General features: G+C 39.2%; 1 protein-coding gene across 11 annotated transcripts in view; it reads left to right on the top strand.

Moving 5' to 3' along the window:
• ZNF521 (zinc finger protein 521) overlaps window positions 1–12,551 on the top strand; it is a 229,754-nt gene that overhangs the window by 185,256 nt on the left and 31,947 nt on the right. The gene's annotated exons all lie outside the window — the stretch shown is intronic.

The following is a 12,551-nucleotide window of genomic DNA, read 5'->3' as shown; positions in this document are numbered from 1 at the left end:
CTTGCCCCCATCTCCTTTGCTCTCAGACATCTTCAGATGGTCTAGAAAAGTACATTTCAAGAAGATTCAAAGGACTGGACATTAGGTTTTCGCAAAGCTTATGCAAGCAACATGATTAGGGGCCTGATTCTGCAGATTCTCCGGCCATTTTAAAAAGCCCTGAGTACAGAGAGACGTAAGAGAAGAGAAGCTATATTTATCCTGGTAGGCAACACCAGAGACATGAAAACAATTGACCCCTTTGTTTCTATTTCTCCCCACTTTTGCAACCCTGCCAGGCCTAATTTAGCATCTGTGCTCACCTTCCCTGAAGGCAATGCAGTCTTTTACTTGGCTTGAGACTGTTTTCCCAGAAACCAGTATGTCAGCTGGCACAGGGAGAGATTTCTTGGAGAATGGGTGAGTGGGCTGGGTTCTGTGGTTCTTTAGTTTTTCTGCTGCTCTGGTTGTACCTCAGGAGACCAGCTGCCTGATTAATGCATTGTTCTAAAATGTCATAAGGACCTCTGGGCACGAAGTGTTGCATCCTTCAGAACCACCCAGCTCATGCAAAAGCAAGAGAGGTGCAGCCATAGGGAAAATGTCAAGCTGGGATTGAATAGCTGTGAGCGTCATTGCCACCAGTAAATAGGAGCACTTATTTGACCGGGGTAAAACAAATGCTAAAAATACACTGTCCATCCAGTTCTCTCATCCAGTGTTGCAACCCTGCTACTGAGACAGGGAGTTTTATCTGCATTTGTGACCTATCTTGCAATAATAAATAAATAAATAAATAAATAAAAATTTAAAAAAGGAAATCAGGGAATATACAGTAGATGCTTTTTACTGCCAGAGTGGAACTTCACAATCTTATCAGGGGACCTTTTTGTAATGTTTGTAATGTGCTGCTATCGTGCTTTAGCAAAGAAAAATGTCACTGCTGGGCTTTATTTTTAACAGACTTTTTTAAACATCAATTAATGCTAGCAAATGTAATGAAGCAGATTTTTCTTTTTATTTATATTTGGGTGAAAGCAGTGAGGGGGGCTTGGGGGAATGACACGCATGGGCAAGGAGCAAAGGGACAGAAAGGGCTCTGCTTCCGCAGTGCCACTGAAGAGAGCTGGATTATCCCTTTGAAAGGTGTGTAAATGCAGATGGACACCAAGTTTCCAATGGCAGTCACAAGGTTTGAGAAATCAAGCTGCTTTTGCAGGTGTCATTCATGTGGCATCTTAAAAAATACACCGCAAAACATTCATCTTAAGACAGAAGGCTGTGTGCTCCATTTTCACCTGGCTGAAATCAGTCAACCCTCCATATGCACTCTTCTTATTATCAGAGGTAAAATAACCTAAGGAGGGACATTTGTTTCTTGTTGCATTAACCCTATGAGAATTGCATCATAATATATTTTGCCCATGCTTGAAACCATTGCAGTGTTATTAGCAGCGTTAGCTAGCTCTCTGCTGTTTCTCTAACACAAAGGCAAACACATATTCAGGATTGTAGGCAAACTCCTCCAACACTCATTTGTTTTGCATTGCTGGGAAGAGATTTCACTGAAGCTTTGGCCATGCAACATTACACTTCTTTCATGAGGGCCTCTCATGGAATTAACGGTGATACCTGTTGCTTGGCAGGCATATTTGACTTACCACAATGTGACAGAGTTTTGATTCAGGAACAAAGGGCACAGAACCTATCAGTCAAAGATAATATACTATACATGAGGTACTCTCTTACCAACAGAGTGAATTAAGGGCAAAGAAACAACTTTCATTTGGACTTTTCCTGCTGTTGTCACTTTTTTACTGAGACCTTCAGAGTTGTTTATTTTCTGAGAAATGCTGGTACTTTGATACATCAACCAACTTTCTGTTTGCTATAACTCAATTTCAAGTTTATTTTTTTCTCTCATACCCAGCTTGTTGTCTTTGAATCTTTTTGGGGTGGGGGGTAGAGAAAGGGCGTGTCAGTCAGATAGATAAAATGTTGGAAAGATAAGGGTGTGGATACAGGGCTTGCAAACATGGCTTTCAGTTCAGTTGCCCCACCTCTGTTTCCTTGCTGCTCTGCAGGTATCCCTTGTCAACTCTTATTTCCACTTCTGATCTTTGGCTTCTGGTGCCCAGCTGACCTACAGAGGCTGCCCACCTTTTCTGCTGTATAATTTTCAAGGGTTTAACACAGTAATTTTTATTCTTCTCTGCTGCCATGTCATTTATCAAGTCCAGCAGTCAAACAGAAATGAACATCAACAAAATATGTTGCTTATTTGTGAAAGTGTCACGGGATCCAAATCTGCATGCTTCACCTAGCAAAATGCATTGCAAAATCTAACAGTGGGCTCTTGCTGTTCAGAGTGATGCAGAGCACAGCAAGTGAGTTTGCCATGTTGTTATTTTACTTCTAAAATGCCCCTGTTTTTCCAAATATGACTAGAGGGGTAATACTCCTCCTTGACCTTATTTTCTGTTGTTCAAATCCTGCCTCATGTTAAATCCCTCTGCTCACCTCCAGGTTTAATACGTTTAAAATTGCTTCTTGAGTGAGGTGAAGGAAGCAATTGAAGGGGCTGGGGGATATATTCTATCTGCTTTACATCTTTGCATCTCGTATGCTTGTTTTCCGCACTTTGTTTGGAGAAAGACTGACAAGTAAGCATAACATGCCGAGTAAGTAGAGAAACTTGCTGCCTGTGAGGTTTCTGATGAAGATGCTTCTTTTAAAAAGCATCAGGGTTTCCAAATGATGGCCCTCCAGCTTAAAAAAAAAAAAAAAAAAAAAAAAAAGACAAAGCAAGTTAAATGCATATCTAGTACCATTCTGTCAAGAAATGCTTTTATTTCTTAATATCATTAAGAGATTGGATAATATAATTACGATGCAAAAAAAAAATCATTTGGAACTGGCTTTTATTACAAAAAATCAGGGTATGCAATATTTAAATGAGAGCTTAAATGAACGTGCTCAGGTCTTGGTCAAATTGTTTCATAAAGTTAAGAAATTAAAAATTTGCCCACAACAAAAATGTGAATAGCATTTTTATAAGCTTTATAAGCATCTTTGCAAGATAGCTGTAGAAACACTTTCAATTTTTTTCCTTTTTGGGTGAGCTTTGATGCCTGAGATTGCTCTGTAAAAGAGATGGCTGTCTTCACTGTCTTCACTTTTTTGTCCCTGATGAAGTGTAAAAAAAAAAATCTGTGTCTGACAGTGTTTTGTGTGTCTCCTTCCGTTCTTCTGCTTACTCTTCAACTGTATCAACAGTACGTGCAGATAAATAAAATATCATCAAGAATGCTGATCAACAGATATCATCTTCCTTTTCCCTTTTCCCTCCTCTAACTTACAATAATGTGGGGCAAAGGTCTACTTAACATAACACAGTTACGATAACTAGTACATTTGTATTTCTGCTATGATGAGAGGTCTGCTGTAGTGAGACTCATCCACTGTTGCTGCTTCTTCTCAGCAGTGTTAATTATTCTTCAGGCACGTGTAGCGTGTGTATGGAAACACAAAATAAGCGATCAGGGAGTAGGATATTTTTGGTTTTATTTGTTGTGTCAGTGACACTTCCACTCTGACACAAACTCACAGAACAACACTCCTGATCTGTAATGAGGTTATGTCCCAGGATGTGTGTTAAAAGCACTAAATAGTCCCTTGCTTATTCAAAATCCTCATTTATCTGAATTAATTTTGTGTCCCCCATTTCATTTGGGTAAATTAGGTTTCACAGTTTCACAATTTGATCACGAGTCTCACAATGTTCAGTACTTCTTGTTCAACCTGAGCCCCTGAAATGGCAGTGCTGAATCAAAATCTCAGTCTTCATTTTAAAAAAATTGAAATTCTCACTTTCCCTGTTACAGAGAAACCCTCTGAGGGGAAACTGCTCAGTGCAGACTTCCAGCCATACACTGAGTTAAATCTCTTGGTTTTTAACCCATTCTACTCATTCTGCAGCACATGGCTTAAATAAATTTGGTTTCAGTGACTGCTAGGCACCTTGTGCATGTACACACAGGATTACATGTAGGGTTGAGCTGGGTCTTCCTCCCTTTCCTCCTGAGTTTCTGTTTTTTCCTGCCTCTTCTTGTTTGAATGAACTGACACATACAATGAAAATTCAGTGGGCCTTTTGGAGAATATTTCAGCCAGCAAATGCAGTCTTGTCAGTTATTTATTAGAGTAAGTCTTAGTAAAAGGCTAATGTTTTATAGTGGTCAGCCACCTATCTCTTGCTGTTACAGGCATGGTTTTCATATCACATTTCAGATTTCCTCAGAGCTTTACAAGTGTATTTTGGTTTCTTACTGATGTTAATCACCTCATAGTCATTTAATGTCAGGCCACATTTTTCTCCAGCTCTATAACTTTTATCTGGAGAGGCTATATACTGATCTGACAGCCTATACTTTTATTTTTCTAATAATGGTCCTGTATTTTTTCCCCAAATTGATGCTTGATGTTTGTAACCTGCTGTTCTTTTTAATTGTCTAATTTTATTAATTATATACTGGTAACTTTGTTGGTTTGAGACATTTGGATGTAAAAATACATCTATCATTATTGCCATAGGAGCTGCACTAAATTACTCAAGCTCTGTCTGGAAATGTATGCTACTCTGCATTTCTTCAGTGAACTTCAAATGAAGGTTAAATTGCAACTTTGCTGTGCCTTTTCACACCAGTTTCATGCCATTGTCCTGCTTCTGCTCACAACTTCTTCAGCTCCATTTGCCTTTTCAGTCTATCTCCTTTTTTTGTTTATTGTTGCCACTACATTGGTTCTCCTTCCCCAACCAATCTTTATCTGTCTGATACGTCTTTTTAGTCAGCTCTTCTCTATTTCTTCTACTCTGTTTTTCCTCTTTTTCTCTTATTATTTGAAGTTCAGAACTTTGCCATTCTGTTACATCAAAGTTCACTGGAGGAGCGGCTGTGTTCCTAGGCACTGCTCCTCAATTGCTAGCGTGGTGGGAAATGGTGTCTTTGCTTCAGTGAGGAATTAGGTTTGATCAAGGGTTAGAATAAATCTGTTAAAAGAGGCATTTAGAATTTGGGAAAATAAAGCCAACCCCCAAACATGTAACTGATCGAGAAAGAATAACTAATTGGCCCTCATTATTCTCTTATCCACAAATGAAGAACTTTCAATATAAAAATTCTAAAAGCTGTTTGTTCAGCTCAGTGTGAAGTCTTAGTACCAGCAGAGAGAGGGGGAAGGAGAGTGGAGCAGGTTTAGAATGAAGTCTGGTCCTTTTTTGATATGTGGGCCCAAAGCTGCTTGCTTGCTTTAAAGAAGAATCAAAGAGAAACATAGGGAAAGGTTAGATCAAATTAAAATTGAGCTTTCTCATGCTTTCCTAAATAAAAGAGCAAACTAAATCAGATGAGCAACATAATTCTTTATTTTAAATTGAGCTTTATCATTTTAATACATTGCTGTACAAAGACATCTCCCCTAACAGGCAAAGCAGTTTGCTCACATGAAAATAATCTAATTAAATGCCCAGTTATCAGCACAGACCTGAGGGCCTTCACAGCCTGAACCTCTTCTTCCTCCCTGTTTTTTCTGAGGACTGGCAATGAGGAAATGGAGGATGGGGGAAAGAAAGCAGAAGGTTGATACACACCTAAATGAGTTGAAAAGCTGAATCAAAATCACAGAAATTGCTGCTTATTCCCAAGTGTCCCTCACCTATGCAAAAAGATGTCAAATATTATTTGACTGATGTAATAGCATTAAGATTTGGAAAACAAAATATCAATACTATCTGATGTATTAGGAAATATGAAAAAGACTATTATTACTTCATGTTCTTGGGTCAAATATCCAATATAACAGGAAAGCCCTATCCTATCCTACTATTTTTTCCTATTTTTCTTTTTTCTTTCCTATCTTTCAAGAATAAGCAGGCAATTCTTTGTAGATAAACATCATTTCAGCATTTAGAGACTTTATCTTCCAAACATCTAATAGCTTCATGCCGAAAGAAAAAAGGCAACTCTGATCCCTTTTGTATATTCAGAACAAAAGAAATACCTGACAAGACTTGTGTATGAAACATAATTTCTACTGATGGTCCACTGTAGTGTAGAATTAATATTGACACTTTGTCTCCACATGAGATGTTTTCCCAGTACCACTAAATTTAGAACAGCTTGCATTTAGTTTATATAATATGAAATATCCTCCCCTACCCTAAAAATTCATATTTTGTGCAAAACTCACAAGTAGATACACCTGTACTTTGACCAGTGTCTTCCAGAAGAACCAGGTGAGTGGGCATTACTAGTAGGCATGTAGCAACAAATAACAGAGAAAGCTAGTTCTCCAACCAGAAAGCAAGAAAAAGAAAACAAAACTGTAGCCTATACAATGAACAAAAATACTGAAATGGAATAATTTTTTTTAAAAATTGAATTAATAAAAAAGCAAAAAGTTTTACTTAAGTTTTTACTGTGCTTAGTTCTTCTGAATACAAATGTGACACTTTTATTATTTTTCCCCCTGCAGTTTGATTAAATCATTAATATCTACTTAGCTCTAGCAATCTCTAAGCCATTCAAATTGCAATTTGACTTTACTAAAGAAGATTTGGTCCAAGAGTTTTTCTGGAAATAGGCTTTTAGCTCAAAGAAGAGGACAGAGAAAAACTCAATTCCAACCTTAATTCCAATGCTGCAGTCACAATGGTTAGCAGATGAAGCGGGGTCTGATTGTTCTACCACTAATTTAGTGAGTTTTCATTCTCTATTTGGGATGCAGCTTCCTTATCTGTAAAATTCAGATAATAATCTGTATCTCACTGCATACTGAGAGGATGGAGGGTTTAACCTTGCAGCTCAGCAGAACTTTGTTCCACAAAAAGCCTAGGCAGGAGTCCAGAAGGATGGGAGGCCTGCTCTCCTGAGTTAGCTATGCCTGCATTTGGAGGATCAGTCACCAAGTTTTTAATCAGTGCTCAGTAAGTGCTATTTGAAAAGGTAAATGTTGAGCTGGATCATCTGTCTACTAATAACTCATACCACTCATCTTATTCCTACTGGTTTAAATTTCTTTTTATATCCCATAGCAAAATTGTTTCCAAAATAAGCTCCATCACATGGGATTTTATTGCAATGATGGAGTGTAACCTTATAATGTATGTAGCTATTTGATGCAACACAGATTTTTTTTCTGAACAAATTTTAATACCTTTTTCTGGTGCAGTTACAGACAGAGAGTAACAAATTATGCATGTCCCATCAGTTGGTGAATAACACTGTTGCAGAACTCTCTCCTCGTAGCCAGTTGCACAGAAAATGCTGTTGTTTGATGGAGAAGACTCGCTGTATTTAAATCATACTTACTTGATCTGAATACATGACACTTATTAAGAAATAGACCCTGCCAGTTGCCCTTTTTTTTATTTTCATCCAGCCTCAGTGAAGCCAGACAATTTGTGGCTTTAATAGAACATACAAGGCACATGTGGTAAGAAGAGTTCACTTACAAGCAGCCAAAGTGAGTGCAACCAAGCAAAAAAGTGAACAGTTGGTGAAGTGAAATGCATCCCTTGCTTCAGACAAAAATACAGTGGAATGAAAGATGCAGTAGACTGGCTTTCCCTTAAGCAGATCTAATTTCAAAATCTGTCCCTGGAGAGACAAACTTTTGCTTTAATTGAGGAGGTGGATCCCAGCTCTTTGTCACTCCATCGATCAGCACCCTTTGCTGTAGCTTTAGCAGTACACTGCAGAAGGCTGTAGGAATTATTTCCTGCTTGCTGAATAAAGCTTCCTACTCAGTGCTGCTGGGAGTCAGCATGGCCTGATCCCAGCAGCACAGTGCAGCTCCCATCCTCTTCCTGCTGCTGAAGGCCAGTATTCTTCAAGGCAGTGTCATACCTGGTCCCTACCTTCCCCTTGAGAGGCTACAGTTGTTGGGAACTCAAGAGTTTAGGATTGCTGGCAGGATCTTCTGTACCAATTTTCCTTGGCATGGGCAGTCTTGCCTAAAAATCATTCTGAACTAAAAAAAAAAAAACAAGGGGAAAGACATTGCTTGGGATGCAGCCTGATATTTTGAGTTTCTTCAGCTAACATCATGATTTTGGTTAAAAGTGGTATTAAGGATAAACACAGGCCAGTATGCAAGCATCTGCATAAGCAGTAGTATGTGGCACAAGAAGGAAGGTGTGAAGGATAACTGTGCCTAGAGGGTGAGTGAGGAAGGAGGGTATTTTCTTCCCCTGCCCTCCTATTTCCTAACATCTGGTGACTTGCCCTGGACAGTCCAGGAGAAACACAGGTGTAATCCTGTCTTTCCATCCAATCCTCCCTCCTGTCTCACCAGGACTGAACCATTAGTTAGGGTTTAAACAAAAATTGTTTTTCTTGACAAGTTGTTCTCTTCTCACAGCTGTAAATGCCAACTGTATGCTTTGCCTTTACTCTCTCCTCCTTTATCACTATTTCCATGCTTTTTATGTCAGCTTCCAAAATTAACACTGTGATGGATCATGTTTCTCATTTGAGGGGTTTTGATAATGTTCGAGGAATTGATAATGGCAGAAGCATTAGTGCTATCAGGGAGAAATTATGAACGGGATGCTGGAGACTTCAGGTACTGTTTCATATCAGCTTCCAGGCTTGGAAAAGCCATTATTTGCTCTTTAACATGTGAAGGTACATGTCATGCACATACTTGCCACAGTAGAACCTAAGACCAAATTTTGAGCAGGAATGAGGTTGTCTGAAGCGGCACAGGGGGAAGGATGGTTGTGTTAGGTGTGTGGCCAGCAGCAATTAAAAGATGAAGGTAAGCACAGCACTGTAAGCTAGGAAGCATGGATGGCTGTACACTCTGGAAATTACAGTGTTGTATGGTGTTTTTGTCCTTCCCCTGTTTTCCGTGTGAGATGTTGTAGCCGAGGGGTTACCTGTCATCCATGGCATTGCTTCCGTGCTCCTCAGATCTCTGGCTTATAAATGTGTGCTGCAGAATTAGCTCAGGGAAGAGTGAAGGCAATGTGAAGACGGAGAAATTGGTTTAGGGGCATGGTTTGCTTGGTAAAAAAATTACAAAGAAAACATATTGAATGTGGGTGCTGTGCATGTTTTAGACATTAAAAAAAAATTTACAGGGCCTGCAGGCAATTTCATTCCTGTGCTGTCTGTTGAGGGCAGATTTTACGTGAGTTCTTAACGGATTCTTTTGAGCATGGACCCAGCCTCATGATGATTTACCAGGAGGGCATCATCATCCTAGGACCTTTGCCTATTGATTTATTCAGAGTAGAAAGCACAAGGAGCCTTCCAGACAATCTCGAAGATGAATAAGAGAAAGAGTTACTTATAAACTGTTACAAATTGGTGCTGGGTAATGGCTGTAGTGTTGATCAGACAATATAAGAGGGCCCCCGGTGGTTACTGACTTAACAGCTGCATGTAAGTCAGCCGGTGAACATTTGCTTGTAGCTGCTCTAGTTTTGTTTTTATTGAACAGCAAAAAGTATAAACACAGGACAAGTCTAGACACTGCATAAAGGGTTCCACTTGTTTAAAGTGTGTATTGAACTGTCAGGGCCTTCCATGAAATGTATAAGTTGTGCCTTGAGTTGGTAACACAAACTGGGCCAGGTCATCCAGAGCACTGGCTCTGGGGCAGGTGCAAGTGGGAACATCTTGCCTGCTGTACAAGTTGCTCAGTAACTCCGCAGTACATGGGCAGTCAATACAAAGAGCATCCCCAAATATAAGTATATGCTCAGCACGAAGACTGATTATATTTGCTTTTATAGCTGGTTGTCAAGTTAGTTGCTGCGGTAATGGGTTGCACCTCAATTAAAACCTACCTGCCTGCATTGAAACATTTAATATTTGTGTAAATATTAAACATTTATATGAATATTAAATGCACTTATTTGGAATTGATTCATGTTTACATTTTCCCACTATCTGAATAAATATTACAAATGGAAAGCAATTTATTTATGCAGAAATTCTGCATGCATCAAACTCATTTGACTACGAGTAGTGGGTAAACCATTCCCATCCATCTTGCAAGGTCTTAACCATGTCCAAGCTCATATCCCAACCATGTAAGGGCAACAGTAAGCACCAGTTCTGTGCTGTACAGTGGGTACTTTGTTCTTGCCTTCCTCGTGGCGTTGTTGGGCCCATAATGTGAAGGACGTGCTGACTTGTTTTACGATGTACCACACCAGGGAATGCAGTGCATAGTTTTCTGTTAGATTTGGAAAAGTGCAGGCTTTATATTAAAGGTTCATTTCTTCTTCATCCTTCAGCTAACTCATTTGCACTGTAATGTACTTTCCTATTCCTCCTCCTGATACTTGCTGCTTTTATACCTATTTTCCAAGCCATATTTTTAGTCTAATCCATACAGCAGTTGTCTAAAATTCCATAGCATTGCTTATTTCTTACCTATAACTCTTAATAAAAAATAGGGCTGTGCCAACCTATTATATCCTTAATAGAATATTCTAATGGTTATTAAATCAATTGACTCTGAATCTCACTTTAATAAATGAGTCAGACAGTATTTTCCAATTACTGTCAGCCGCCACCTTTCCAAAGAGCAGATTATTTTGATTGAATTTTTTAAAGCTGCTCAGCACTTTTTTTTTAATTTTTTTTGCTTTTTTTTTTTCTGCCTGAGTAAGAGCAAAGAGCAGCAGCTCTGTTCTGCAGGGAAGGAGAGCCCTTTGGACTGTATCTGACACTCAATTCCATTTCAGACTTATCCCAAATGAAAACAGAAAATGTGACATTTCACTGGCCCTTTATTTATTAATGATATCATATTTTGCACTTCCATAGCACCCTATCAAATTGTTTGCTAAACACGGAGAGCTAGACAGGGGCCACTGCGTAAACAGAGCCTTTTGCATGCTCTTTCCACATCTGGCACCTTTGCAAGATATGCCACATCCTGGCTCTTTCATGCCAGTGGCAGATAAAAGGCTGACTGTGCTTTTAAATTGTCTATGGAGAGCGGAGAACAGGGACAAAGCCTTGTTCCCCCATCCTTCCACAGTGCTGTGTGATCCAGGCAAGTTGTGTGTCAAGAAATATAATCTTAAGCCTTTTCAAAGGCAGATGGCAGTGACTCTGGGTCTTCTGAGTATGGTAGATAGTCTTGGACTGTTCTCCAGCTCCACTGTCTTGGTTGTATTAAAAGTCTTAAGGGATAGTAATTAGGTCAGCCTGTTAAAGTAGAAATTAAAAATTAGCACCTCTTCTTCAAAGATGGATAGTCTGAGAAATACAGACCACACTGTCATGCCCAAGCTGATAAGAGTCTGTCAGTGTTGAAGTTTGGAATGAAAGCTAGCACTCCTGACTCTTCTGCCAGTTCTGTACCCTTACTGTCTTCCTCAAATTTAAATCATGGCTGGTCTCACATTCTTAAATTCAAGGACTGGAACCTTGCCCTTTGTTCCAAGGATGTAACAAAGCTGGTGATGTGCACAAAATTTGTGAAAACAGTGGGACTTAGGAAAAATATTATTCTGTTAGTTATAAAAATGCAGTCTTATTTTAAATATGGTCTTTCACACTTGGAGACTAAAAGCGTTTCATTTTAAAGAGAAACTTAGATTCTGCACAAATTGATGTCTCTTGCCTGGGGAAGGTTTTTATCTGCCCCAGGCAAGTGGGTGAGGGGATTTTTCAAATCCTGTTTATAAGCCTTTAGGAAAATCACATTTGCAGCATAGAATAATCAAAGTGATTTTGATATTTGTGACCAGGAAGTCACCTTGGATCTGACTAATATGGGAAATACAGTAAGGGTCATATTTAATGGGGTTCAGTCCTTCTTGAACAAGTACAATTTCTGTGTAATTAAAATTAATTTTGCTTCGGCATCGGGAAGCAAAATTTCTTCCTACTTTTTTCTTCATCAGCTAAGGTAATGGAAAGACAAGAAAAAACCTTCTCTGTGTTCTGTATCATCATAATATTTCTTTTTCAGAGGTCCTTCTTCCTTGGAATGTTTGAAGAACTCCCCATTCCATGTTCCCATGCTCAAGAATGATTAGCATGGTTCATTTACACTTTACCAACAGTAACTCTGTGATGTGAGAATTGTCATTGATTATTTTCACCTTGCCTTGTGGAAGATCCTGAGATGGAGCTCCATTTGTTCTAATTGCTTTGACTGTGTGTATGAGCACAAACAGGTGCTTCCTATCTTGTAACTGCCCATTGTGGGGAACTTTCACCATCTCCAGAACTATCTATTCAGTAATGACCATGGCAAAGATATGCATATAGGAGAAATATTGTGTATCAGTCTGTACAGTCCTCATAACTAATTAGCAAGTTCAGGAAAGAAGAAGCATTTATATAAGATTTGTTGAGCCCTCCTCCTCTTTTCAGGATGCTGTTCTGCAGCTTTGCCTTCAGTTGTGGGTTGCTGCCTGTTGGAAGTACACAGCTTACAACCTGCCTTGGAGGATGTGTCTGTGTCTCTTAGATCTACAGACTGGAGTGTGCCAGGTTCTTTTCCTTCATGGTCCCCTTGGTGGTGCTTGCATAGGCTGT

The sequence above is a fragment of the Taeniopygia guttata genome, chromosome 2, assembly GCF_048771995.1.
Source record: "Taeniopygia guttata chromosome 2, bTaeGut7.mat, whole genome shotgun sequence".
NCBI classification, from domain to species: Eukaryota; Metazoa; Chordata; class Aves; order Passeriformes; family Estrildidae; genus Taeniopygia; species Taeniopygia guttata.
Note: the sequence above shows the minus strand (reverse complement) of the source record. Positions and strands in the feature narration are given on the sequence as shown.